This window comes from Canis lupus, chromosome 4 (genome assembly GCF_003254725.2).
Source record: "Canis lupus dingo isolate Sandy chromosome 4, ASM325472v2, whole genome shotgun sequence".
NCBI lineage: Eukaryota > Metazoa > Chordata > Mammalia > Carnivora > Canidae > Canis > Canis lupus.
Window position 1 is genome coordinate 517697 of NC_064246.1, and position 14212 is coordinate 531908.

The following is a 14212-nucleotide window of genomic DNA, read 5'->3' on the forward strand; positions in this document are numbered from 1 at the left end:
TAGACATAGAGAGAGGCAGAGACACAGGCAGAGGGAGAAGCAGGCTCCATGCAGGGAGCCTGACGTGGGACTTGATCCCGGATCTCCAGGATGCGCCCTGGGCCAAAGGCAGGTGCCAAACCACTGAGCCACCCAGGGATCCCCAAAAGTCTGGCATTGTTTGCTCTCTGCTTAGATTCCTCCAGCAGCTTCTTTAAAAAAACATACAAGAGAATAATTAGGACAACAGCAGTAAGCACATGTGTCAAGAATCCCTGTGGGGGAAAAAAAAAAGAATCCCTGTGTAATAAGTGTTTATATATGAGTTTAATACCGAAAATATTTTGTTCCCTTTGCTATGTGACCAATAACAAAAGTATTCCATATTAAAAGCTAACAAATTAATTTTATGCAATATACATCTTAAGTGAAATAATACTCCACAATTTTATCATATCTTATACCTGTTCTCTCACAGTTTCCTGGCTTATAAAAGTGGATATGGCCAGTGTTTTGTATTAATTCTTCAACAAAGAATTAAAACATCATGTTTATGAAGTTTTCACCTGCCTTAGAGTCCACAAGTGGGTGTAATGAAAATACTAATTACACAAAATAAGCTATATCGTCAGTTAATGAAAGCAGGTGTGAACAGTGCTACTTGAACTCAACACAGTATTGCTTTCCATTATAGGAAGAAAATATGCAGCCAAAATATTCAGATGAAAAATCTACTTAGGTACTATGTATTGCATAGCCAAAGTGTAATAGGAACTATCTACTGTGATGCTGTATATACATATTTTGTCTTATCCCTTACTTCCCAATATAAGGGAGGCTGTAGAATTAGATGCCAGATTGCCTGGGATCTTATGATATTGTCTGGCCCTATCACTTAATAGATTTGAAACAAATTACTGTCTGTACTCAGAGTCTCATCTGTAAAATGGGGACATTAATAGTGGCTAGCTCATAGGGGCAATTTAATATGAGTGTTATTCTTTTATTTTTTTTTTATTTTTTATTTATGATAGTCATACAGAGAGAGAGAGAGAGAGAGAGAGGCAGAGACATAGGCAGAGGGAGAAGCAGGCTCCATGCACCAGGAGCCTGACGTGGGATTCGATCCTGGGTCTCCAGGATTGCACCCTGGGCCAAAGGCAGGCGCCAAACCGCTGCACCACCCAGGGATCCCGTGTTATTCTTTTATATCTTAAATTAACTTCCAAACAATTGGTAGGTTCTTAGAGACTGTACCCAACACTCATTTTTCCCTTGATGGCAGAGCCTTAACTTGTTTTTCACCTTAGCCTTGGAAGGTCCAGAGGTAAAGGTTGATTGGATTAAGCCAGTCATAAGACACTCCGCTCAGAGATTTGTTTGGGATCAGCACATGTTCTAGTTCTCTCCAGTGTTGTTTGCAGATGTGTTCTGAAAACTTCTGGAAATGATTTCCTTCTTGCCCAGTTGAAATGTTTTATGTCTGGACTTGATAATGCTGTCTTGCAACTCAAAGAAGCACATTGTGGACTGAGGATGGTAGAGCAGAGTGAAGGGTTCATGAGGATGTTATTGAGCTTCCTGTTCTAACAGTTCTGCAGTAAGAGGTTGTGTTCAGCAGTAGGCAGAGTACTGGAGGAGTGTCCCTGCTGAGGCCAGGCCACAGAATAGGCAAACAGGCTGGCAAAACTCTTGCTTGGGGAGCTGGCCAGGCAGAACTTGAGTGCCCCAAGTTTTCTGGTCAAATGGAGCTAGTGTCCTCACTCTGCAGATGTGTAGTGCTGCTGGCTATGATCTCCATTCAAGTGCCATGGGGTTAGGCAGCTTCCCCGTGCTCACGTAGGCCTTTTCATCTGGTAGGGTGGGCCCTGCACTCAATAGTTTTATATTAGCTCCCCTGGCTGAGTGGAAGGGGAACCAGCTCCAAGCCCTGCAATGCTGTTTGTGTGTGTGTGTCTTAGGCTTGTTCTGTGGTGGTACAAATTCCCTAAAAATGCTAGTTTAAAAGTTAAAAACAAAACACAAAAAACTTAGTAAAAGTAACCATGAATACAATAACCTTTTATTGTACATACAATATAAAAAAATGTATATACACTGTAACATCAATAAAGGGAATGTCCAAGAGAGGAGAAGTAAAAGTGTAAAGCTTAGGAATGCTGTTGAATTTGTTATCAGTTTAAAATAGACTGTTGTAATTATAAGAAACCACAAGGGAAAAACCTAGCATTTACACAAAAGAACATGATAAAGCATACTGACCAAAAGACATCAAAACACAAATGGATAAGAAGCAAGAAATAGGGGATCCCTGGGTGGCGCAGTGGTTTGGCGCCTGCCTTTGGCCCAGGGCGCGATCCTGGAATCCCGGGATTGAATCCCACGTCGCGCTCCCGGTGCATGGAGCCTGCTTCTCCCTCTGCCTGTGTCTCTGCCTCTCTCTCTCTGTGTGACTATCATAAATAAATAAAGAAAAAAATAAAAAAAAGAAGCAAGAAACAAAGGATCTACAAAAGAGTCAGAAAACAGTGAACAAAATGGCAATTGTAAGCCCCTACCTTTTAATACTTACTTTAATGTAAAGATGGCTTCTTCAAAGACATAGAATGATTGAATGGATAAAACAATTCCACAATATGTTGCCTACTAGAGACTCTAGCATTAAGACATATACAAATAGAGAGTGAAGGTCTCTATATGCAAATGGCAACCAAAAATAGCAGAGGTAGTTAGACAAAATCAAGTTTAAAAACAGTAAAAAGAGAAAATATATAATGTTAAAGGCATCAACTCATCAAGAAGATATTTGTATATATTTATGTACCAAACAAATACATAAAGTAAAATTAACAGAGCTAAAAGGAAAAATAAACAGCAATACAATAATATTAGGGGACTTTATTACCCTTCTCTCAAAAAGGATAAATCATCCAGAGGGAGAATCAATCATTAAGTAGCAGGTTTGAATATTACAATATATGAAATGGACCTAATGACATATATAGAGGATTCTATCCAACAACAGCAGAATTACACATTCTCAAGCCCACATGTAACATTTTCTAGGGTAGGCCATAAGTTAGCCCACAAAACAAGTCTTAGCAACAAGAAGATTGGAATCATACCAAATATCTCCTCTGACTACAACAGTATGAATTTAAAAATAATTTTAAAAATCACAAATACACAGAAATTGAACAACACTCTCTCAAAAACTAGTGTATGAAAGAATAAATTAAATGGGTAAAATAGTATCTTGAGACAAATGAAAATGGAGACAACATACCAAAACAATACGTATCCTTCTCAAACTATTCCAAAAAACAGAAGAAGGAATGCTTCCTGATTCATTCTATGAGGCTCTACCAAAGCCAGAAAAGGGCACTACAACAAAAGAAAATGATAGGCCAATATTTCTGATGAATACAGATACAAAAATCCTCCATAAAATATCAACAAACCAAATTCAGCAGCACACTGAAAGGATCTTTTACCATGTTCAAGTGAGATTTATCCCTAGGGTGCAAGGATGATTCAGCATCTGCATATCAATAAAGGTGAAACAACACATAAAAGAACAAAATTTTAAAAATCATATGATCATCTCAAAAATGAAGAAAAAGGATTTGACAAAATTTCACATCTGTTCCTGATAAAATATAACAATTATAAAAGGAACATATCTCAACATAGTAAAGGCTGTATATGACAAGCCCATAACTAATATCATACTCATTGGTGGAAGTCTGAAAGCTTTTCCTCTAAGGTCAGAAAGAAGACAGAGGTGTGCCTTGACATCACTCATATTTAACATAGTACCGGAAGAGCATTTAGGCAAGGAAAAGGAAGAAAAGGTATCAGAATAGGACTGGAGGAAGTAAAATTGTCTATATTTGCAGATGATAATTTTATATAGAGAAAATCCTATAGACTCCACCGAAATATTGTTAAAGTTAAACAAAGATTTCAGGAAAGTTGCAGGATACAAAGTTAGCATTTTGATAAACTAAAAACAAATTTTCAAAAATAAAACTCTGCTATACACAGCATCAAAAACAGTAAAATACCTAGGAATAAATTTAACCAAAGAGATGAAATGTTTTTTTACTGAAAACTGTTAAGACACTGATGACAGAAATTGAAAAAAAAAAAAAACCCACAAATGAATGGAAAGGCATTCATTCCATTCATACAAGCATGAATTGATACAAGCATGAATATTTTTGTCTTCCATAGTAATCGAAGCCATCTATAAATTCAGTGCAATTCCTATCAAGATCCCAAAGGAAATTGAAACAGAAAAAAAAATTATCCTAAAATTTTATATGGAGCAGCTAAACACCCTGAATAACAAAAGCAATACTGTGGGGGGTTCACACTTCCTGATTTCAAGCCATGTTATAAAGCTAAGATGATCAAAATAGTATGGTAGTAGCATAACAAAGACATAGAAATAAATTAAGAGCTCAGATGTAAACCCATGCCTATACAGTCAACTAATATTTGACAGGGGAGCCACGAATAGTCCATGGAGAAAAGACAGTCTCTTCAAAAAGTGCTGGGAAAATTGGACATTCAAGGGTAAAAGAATGAAACAACCCCTATATTACACTGCTCATGAAGATGAACTCAAAATGGATTAAAGACTTAAATGCAAGACCAGATACCATACAATTCCTAGAAGAGGATTTAAAAGTTAAAAAAAAAAAATTCCTAGAAGAAAACATATAGATAAAAAGTTCTTTAATACTAGTCTTGGTGATGATTATTTTTGATATGACAACCTAAAAAGCACAAGTAACAAAAATAAACAAGTGGGACTGTCTTGAACTAAAAAGCTCTGCACAACAAAAGAAATGATCAACAAAATGGAAAGACAATCTATAGAATGGGAAAAATATTTGTAAACCATATATTTGATGAAGGGTTAACATCTGAAAGATATAAAGAACTCCTGCAATTCAACAGAAAAAATTTTAAATTAAAAAATGGGCAAAGGGGAACACCTGGGTGGCTCAGTGGTTGAATGTCTGCCTTTGGTGGCTCAGGGTGTGATCCCAGGGTCCAGGGATTGAGTCTCGCATCAGGCTTCCCCGGGGAGCCTGCTTCTCCCTCTGCCTGTTCTCTGTCTCTCTCTCTAATGAATAAATAAATAAGTAAAATCTTAAAAAAAAAAATAGACAAAGGATCTGAGTGAGCACTTTTCCAAAGAAGATATCCAAATGGCTAACAGGTAATATCACCAATCACTAGGGAAGTGCAAATGTAAATCACATAAGACATCTTTGGCTCGTTAGAGTGATTAGAAGAGAAAAATACTACTGAGGGGGTGGGGAAAAGGGAAACTTTTGCATTGCTGGTGGGACTGTAACTTGGTGCAGACACTGTAGAAAATAGGATGAAGATTCCTCAAAAGATTACAAATACAACTACCATATGATCAGGTCATTCTACCTCTGAAGGAAACACATCTGAAGGAAACAAAATGTCAATGAGATATCTCACTCCATGTCAGGTGCGGCATACCTACAATTGCTAAGACATGGAAACAACCCCAGTGTTTATCAACAGATGAATGGAAAGAGAAGACACACATACATAGTAGAATATTCAGCCATAAAAAGAAGGAAATCCTGCCACTTGTGACAACTTAGGTAGACTTTGAAGGCATTATGCTATGTGAAGTGAGACAGAGAAGGACAAATGTATGATCTCACTTATATGTGTAATCTAAAAACCAAGCAAACAAAAACAAATGAAAAACTACTTGTAGAAAAATAATTCAGATTTGTGGTCACCTGAGGTGGTGGGTAGAGGATGTGAGAATTGGAGGAAAGTGATCAAAATGTATAAACTGTACGTTATAAATTAAGTACTGGGTATGGAATGTTCAATATGATAACTAATTAGCTCTGCCGTATGGTATACATGAAAATTATTGAGAGAGTAGGTCCTAAGAGTTCTTATCACAAGGAAAATTATTTTCTTTTGTATCTATATGAGATTATGGATGTTAACTTACTATGATAATTCATCATATATATGTATGTGTGTGTGTGTGTATATATATATATATATATATATATATACACACACACCTGTATGCCAGGTTATGCAGTACACACACAAATTTATACCATACAGTGTATCAATTAAATCTCAATAAAATTGGGGAAAAAACACATGAAGTAAAGGTGTTTATGAAAGTGGAATCTGTATTCTATCACAGGGAGTGTCATTTAGTGGAAAGGATGTGATAGACATTCTGTAATGCATTAGAGAAATGTCTAAAACTTATGTAATTGTGATAGTTTTATGAGGGCACAGGTAACCTACTCTGACAAGAGTGTTATTTAAGGGAACAGGTGTGATAGCTATATCAATGACACATTAAGGTAATTTTTTTAAAGTAATGGAGATGGCTATAGTGCTAGGTGTCTGTTACTTTGAGAAGAATATTATTTCAAGGAATGGACATGATAACCTTTCAGAATGCATTTAAAGAAGTGTTTGAAATACATAATAAAAATGGTTATAAGAGTAATGTGACTTTGAGTATGATATTAAGAAATTGACATTTTAAACATTCTGTACATTATAGAGGGGAGTGTTTAAATACACATAAAGATCATTATTAGAGTGATACATAAATCACTGAGAGGATTGTTATTTGAGTGTGTAGATGTGATATCCAACCTGTAAGGCATTTAAAAGAGAAATAAAAACCAAATGTAACTACTGTGGCTCTAAGAGTGCTACTTGCATTCTACTTTGAGAAGAGTTATTTCAGGGCATGGATGTGATATCTATTTTGTATTAACATAGAGAAGTGTTTAAAATTGTACTTAAGGGATCCTCGGGTGGCTCAGTTGTTTAGTGCCTGCCTTCGACCCAGGGCGTGGTCCTGGAGTTCCGGGATTGAGTCCCACATTGGGCTCCCTGCATGGAGCCTGCTTCTCCCTCTGCCAGTGTGTGTGTCTCTCATGAATAAATAAATAAAATCTTAAATAAATAAATTAATGAATAAATAAAATTGTACTTAATAAAGATGGATATAAGAATGCTTATCGCATAAGCTCTGACAGTTGGGTTTTCTCTTTTTTGTAACGTAAGCACCTGACTTAAGCTTTGATTGCTAAGGGTGCACTTCAACAAAGCATCCAAGGCATCCTGTTCAAAGGTGACTCTCTTTTGCCACCTGCATGCCAGCCACATGTAGTGTAAGAGCTGGCTTGCACCCCACCCCTGAGGCTCCGTTTATCTTGGTTGGTTTGGTAACTGGCCATTTGAGCCACTTGTTTTTTTTTTTTTCCCATGCTTTAGATTTCCACTCTTATGTTTAAAATTTACCAACAAAGTGAGCCCGTGAAACCCTAGATCCCTACCCTCAACTCCAATAAAAGCTAAACTCTAACCCTCTTCCCCCACCTGCAACTTTGAAGTGTGGCCTCAGATGTGTGTATCATTTTCAGGACTTGTAAATAATAAACCTGTTTTTGATTTTTTTTAAGTTTTCTGATGGTTATTGCTGAGGCATCTTGCAATCATATTAAGAACCATGCAGGCCTGTCCAGCTACACTGGTCATCAAGAGGCTAAGACTGGCACACAAAACAAAAAACTTGCAAGCTACCTTGATAAGAGTGTTATTACAGGGGACGTATGCTATAGACATTCTGTAAAACATTATAAAAGTTTAAAAACAATAAAAATGGTTAGATGAGTATTATGTGGAAGCTACTTTGAGAGGGGTGTTATTTCAGGGAATGGGTATAATGCATTCTATAATGCATTTTGAGAAGTTTAAAAACACATGTAATAAAGTTTTTAAGTGTGCTGCCTACTGGCTAGGAAAACAGTGTTATCTAATGTAATGGATGTGTTCTCATAATGTAATGCAGGTAGAGAAGTGGTTAAAAACACACGTGTTCTTGGGAATAAAAAAAACCACACATGTGGGATCCCTGGGTGGCGCAGTGGTTTGGCGCCTGCCTTTGGCCCAGGGCGCGATCCTGGAGACCCGGGATCGAGTCCCACGTCGGGCTCCCAGTGCATGGAGCCTGCTTCTCCCTCTGCCTGTGTCTCTGCCTCTCTCTCTTTCTCTCTCTGTGACTATCATAAATAAAGATTTAAAAAAATTTTTTAAAAAAAACCCACACATGTTAACATTTGCTATATGAGTGATCTGTGCAAGCTCCTTTGACTAGAATGTTATTCCAGGAATTCATGTGATAGCATTTCTATAATGCGTTTAGAGAGATTTTTAAAGATCGTGTAATAAATATGATTAGAATAGTATTACCTGCCTTCTGTGAAGAGAACTGTGTTGTTAAGTGAATGGATGTTACTGCATCTAGAGAATTATTTAAAAGGACATGTAATAAAGATGATTATATGAATGCAACATGGAGGCTGCTCTAAGAGTGGTATCATTTTAGGTTACAGGTGTTTTTCCACCTTTTTTTTGTTTTTCCACTTTTATTATGATATAATTGACATGTAATTGTATAAGTTTTAGATGTACTACATAATGATTTATGTGTATATTGAAAAATGGTTACCACATAAGATTCGTTAACCTTTCTTAACACACATTGTTGCAATTATTTTCCTTGTGATCAAATAAAGATCTATTCTTTTAGCAACTTTCAAATATATAATACATTATTGTTAATTAAGTTACTATTTTTTTAAAGATTTATTTATTCATGAGAGACACAGAGAGAGAGAGAGAGAGAGAGAGAGAGGCAGAGACACAGGCAGAAGGAGAAGCAGGCTCCTTGCAGAGAGCCTGATGTGGGACTCGATCCTGAATCCTGGGATCATGCCCTGAGCTGAAGGCAGATGCTCAACTGCTGAGCCACCCAGGTGTCCCATTAAGTTCCGAATTTTTTAAATTACATCCTCAGAACTTATTTCTCTTAGAGCTGGATATTTGCAGCTTTTGTCCACCTTCACCTGATCCCCCACTCCAAACCCCTGCCTCTGGTAACCACAAATCTGATCTCTTTTTCTATGAGTTAGCTTATTTTATATTCTATATACAAGTAAGATCATACAATATTTGTCTTTATTTAACTTATTTCAGTGCCCTCAGGGCTATCCAGGTTGTCACAAATGACATGATTTCCCTTTTTCATGACTGAATAGTATTCCATGTTTACATATATGTATATATATTACATATCCCCCAATTTCTTTAACCAGTCATCTTTTGATTGACATGAAGTTTTTGTTGTCTAAATAATGCTGCAGTGAACATAAGGCTGCAAACATCTCTTCAGAACAATGATTTAATTTCTCCTAGATATATACTAAATTTTAAAAATATTTTATTTTTTAATTTTTTTTTATTTGAGAGAGAGAGAGAAAGAGCGCACAAGTGGGGGGGCAGAGAGAGAGAGAGAGAATCTTGAGCAGACTCTGCTCACTGCAGAGCCCCACACAGGATTAGATCTCACAATCCTGAGATAATGACCTGAGCTGAAATCAAGAGTTGGACACTCGGGGAGCCCTGGGTGGCTCAGCAGTTTAGTGCCTGCCTTTGGCCTGGGGTGTGATCCTGGAGTCCCAAGATCGAGTCCCACATGGGCCCCGCTGCGTGGAGCCTGCTTCTCCCTCTGCCTGTGTCTCTGCCTCTCTCTGTGTGTCTTTCATGAATAAATAAATAAAATCTAAAAAAAAAAAAAAAGACACTGAACCAACTGAGCCACTCAGGTGCCCCTGGGTACATACTAAATTTTTAATTGAGTTAAAATCTCAATTTTAGTTTGGATTTTAAAAGCTGAATCATATGGTAGTTTCAGTATTTTTTAAAGATTTTATGTATTTATTCATGAGAGACACAGAGAGAGAGGCAGAGACATAGGCAGAGGGAGAAACAGATGCCTTGTGGGGAATCTGATGTGGGACTCGATCCTGAATCCTGGGATCATGCCCTGAGCTGAAGGCAGACACTTAACCACTGAGCCACCCAGGTGTCCTGGTAGTACTAGTTTTAATTTTTGAAGGAATCTCCCTTCATTTTCCTTAGTGGCTATACCATTTTGTAATTCCCACCAACAATGCACATGGGTCTTTCTCCACATCCTCGCCAGCATCTGTTAGCTCTTATCTTTTTGAATTCTAACAGACTGTGATTTTGATTTGCATTTCCCTAATATGAGGTTGAGCCGCTTCTTATATAATTTAGCCATTTCAATATCTTCTTTGTAAAAATGTTCATTCGGGTTATTTGCCAATTTTTAGTTTTTTAAATTTTTTTTATTTGCCAATTTTTAAATTGATTTTTTTGCTGTTGAGTTGTGTCCTTTACATATTTTAAATATTAATCCCTTAGATATGTGGTTTGCAAATAAATTCTGCAGTTCTGTAGATTTCTTTTAGATTTTGTTGATCATTTCTTTTACTGTGCAGAAGCTTCTTAGTTTGTTGTAGTCCTGCTTGTTTACATTTTTTATTTTGTTGCCTGTGATGTAGGTGTCATATGAAAGGAATCATTTCCAAGACCCATGGCAAAAAGCTTTTCCTATGTCGTCAGTCTTCTCAGAGTTTTATAGTTTCAGACTTACATTTAAGTCTTTAATCCATTTTGAGTTAATTTTTTGAGCAGTTTAAGATGGAGAGTTAGTTTCATTCTTTTGCACATGACTATCCAGTTTACCCAGCACCACTAAATGCAGAAACTACCTTTTCCCCATTGAATATTCTTGGCTCCATCATCAAATGTTAGTTGACTGTCCATATGAACTTTATTTCTGGGTTCTCTTCTGTTCCACTGGTCTCCATGTGTCTGTTTTATGCCAATAGCACAGTATTTTGATTCTTACAGCTGTGTAATGTTCTTTGAAATCAGGAAGTGTAATGCTTCAACCTTTATCCTTGTTGAGATTGCCATATAATACTTTCTTAAGTATGTAATACTCTATTTTATGCTGGTAACAGTTTAATTTGATAGCATTACTAAACTTTTCACTTTTACTCACCACCCTCCTCACATTTTAGGTTGTTGGTGTTATAGTTTACATATTTTTATATTGTGCATCCATCCAATAGCAAATTATTGCAGTTACATTTATTTATAATACATTTTTTAAACTTATAAACTAGACTTATAAGTGAATTATGTACAATTACAATATTGAGAAATATATCTTCTTTTTTAACATTTATTTATTTATTTATTTATTTATTTATTTATTTATTTATGATAGACAGAGAGAGGCAGAGACACAGGCAGAGGGAGAAGCAGGCTCCATGCCAGGAGCCTGATGCGGGACTCGATCCCGGGACTCCAGGATCGCGCCCTGGGCGGAAGGCAGGCGCCAAACCCTGAGCCACCCAGGGATCCCCTTTATTTACTTTTAACAGTAGATTTTACACACATATCCATATGTTTTATGATGTTAATTTGCATCTTTTTATTTTCGTTTAAAGAACACCTCTCATCATTTCTTGTAAGGCAGATGTAATGACAGTGAACTCCCTCAGCTTCTGTTTGGGAAAGTCTTTATTTCTCCTTGATTTTGCCTCTCCATAGGCCTCAGTTTCCCAATTGTCCAATGAGGAATTAGATTCAGAAATTGAGTGTGAATGCAGCAGTGGCCCTAGCTCCCTCTGCCCCAAATGCTGCATGGACAGGGCTGCTAAATGTCCATCCAGGCTGCTCAGTGCCCCCCCCTCCCCCGCCTCATTCTACTAACAGCCTTTTCCATAGTCCCCTGAGAAAACCCAAGTGGAACCAGGGCCCAACTTTGAGGGCACAGCTGGGTTCACACCTGGCTCCACCTTCTTACTGGGAACATTTTGGGGCCTTCTGCTTCTCTCCTGAGTGGCTTTTTGCAATCCCACCTCCTCGTGAACACATCCCTGTGTAGTTCGCTTCTGTGAGTGTGGACTGGACTTAGTGACCTCTACTCCATAGAAGATGGCAAAGCAATGCACTGTCACTTCCAAGAGCTGGAAATGACTTTGAGTGACTAATGTTTCACTCGCTCTTTCTTGCATTCTCTCCTCTTTTCCCTCTTTCTCTCTCTTCTGTCTCATATCCCTCATTCTGAGGTAGAAACAGAAATTTCATTGGCTGTGCTAGGAGAGGTTCCTACAATCCATGACTGAAAGCGACCAAAAGAGAAGTGCTCAGGCCCTCAGTCCACACTGAGTCCTGCTGCACCGTGGAGTGCATGCAGCTCTAGTCCTGACCCATGGGAGCCTCAGTTGGGACCATAGCCCCCACCTCTTGAGATTCCTTAGGAAAAAGGCTCCTAGGACCACCTGGATTCCTGGCCCACAGAAACCATGAGATAATCCATGTCTATTGTTGCAAACCACTGTATTTGGGGTATCTTTTCCACCCAGAAATAGATTATCAATTCAGTCAGCCAGGCCCCAGGCTCCTCCTCCCGCCCTCTTTCCTCTTCTCCCAGTGAGGAGCCAGCCACCTTGGTGCTTTCTTGTGGCTTCTCTGGCCACACTCACTTCTGCCTCTGAATTGCTGTACAGATGAGTCTTGCCCCAACACACTGTTCTAAGGCTTGTGCAGGGCCAGCTTCATCTTACCATTGGCAGTCACAGCATAAAGGTCACCTCAGGGTGACCTGTTCCAACCTCCTCACCTGAGGCACCCAACCCTCTGTCACAGCACTGTGCTTTGTTCAAATACAGCGTTTGGCTTTTTCCTTTTGCATGTATTTGTTTTACTGGTGATGTCCATGTTTCCCCCCAGAATGGGAGCTCCTGGAGGGCAGGGCCACGTCTGTCCTTTGCAGCATTTCAATCAGGGCTAAATCAGTTGCTGAAATGAATACATGAGAGGATCTTGGAGCCCCCATCGCACCCCGGACCAGTGTGGATTGTGCAGCTGGATGCCCATAATTTAAGGTGTCTGTTGGGCTGGAATGACCTCTGGGTGTCTGTCTGGGGTGGCTCCAGTTCCCCCAGAGAAAGAGAGAGGTGGGGAGGGGAGGGGGATGGGAGGGGGAGCGGGAAGCTACCGCTTGCTCCCTGGTGGCCAGCACAGGCATTGCCGCCTCAGGAGGAAAACCAAAGAACAAAACACACCTTTGTTGGGGGTTCTCATGGCAGTGCATTTCAGAGGGCAAAGAGGAAAAGGGAAGGATCAAGGGCTGCACAGCTGTGTGAGCCTCTCCAAAGTCCCACAGAATTCTTTTGCTCACATTAATTTGGCCTGGACTTCACATGGTCATTCTTAGCTGCAAGAGGTGAGGAGCTAGAGCCTTTTAGCTTGGTGAATGCCTACCCTGAGTGAAACAGAATCTCTGAGGTTAAGAATTGAGAAGAATATAAATCATGTGCCCAGGCCGGGGCTCTTTCCATGCACCAAACTCCAAATACGGGAGGCGATGGAGCTATTTTCAGATGCATTGGCCATTCATACCACATTCTACCACAGCCTCTCATTTCTTGGTTTTGTTTCCAGAGACAAAGTCTTAGTTTCAAACCCAGATATGTGAGTAGGAAACATGCTTTCACACAGAAACCATAGGGACAAGGATGGGAAGTATGGAATAGGACCTTCAAGGGTATGTAGTGATGGATGATTCATAAGGTGTGCCTAGAATTGAGATTGATGGGTAGCCTACCAAGAACAAAGATCTAGACACAGTGGTTGCTCTAGTGAGAAGTCACAGTCTGTTACCTAACTCTGAGCACACTGAGCCAGTATTAGACTCTGAGCCCCCAGCTGTAGGGAGAGACTGGAGCTCTCTGGGTAATGACCCTGCACTCAGCTCAGATGTGTACCATGCATCTTCTCCCCACCTGTTGGGGAACATGATTAAAAAGATATGATGACCGATTGACATGTGAGCTGGACCCAGCCCCTTGGGGGCTTGTACCCCCCACCCCTGTCCTTGGAATGTGGGTTCTGCTTGCCTTTCCACTCCTGGGTCTGCTCCAAGGATATTGGTTTGTGATGTGTTTGGATGGTGATGTGCTGAACCCAGTTAGGGCCTTTTTATAAACTTAAGATTTGGAGTGGATTTGGGAGTGGAGATCCATTCGTTGTGATGCTGCCCAAGACGAGCTTCATCTGTCAGTTCGCTTTGCTATTATTGAAATTGCCACCTACCAACATGAAGTAGCCTGCTTTTTTCTTCCATCTCTCCCTCCCCTCTGTGTTTGGAGGCTGGTTTCAGATTATATCAGGAAAGTTCCCGAGAGGGTTGTGAACCTACACCAGCCATCCTCAAATGTCCCCAAAGCTGCAGACACTT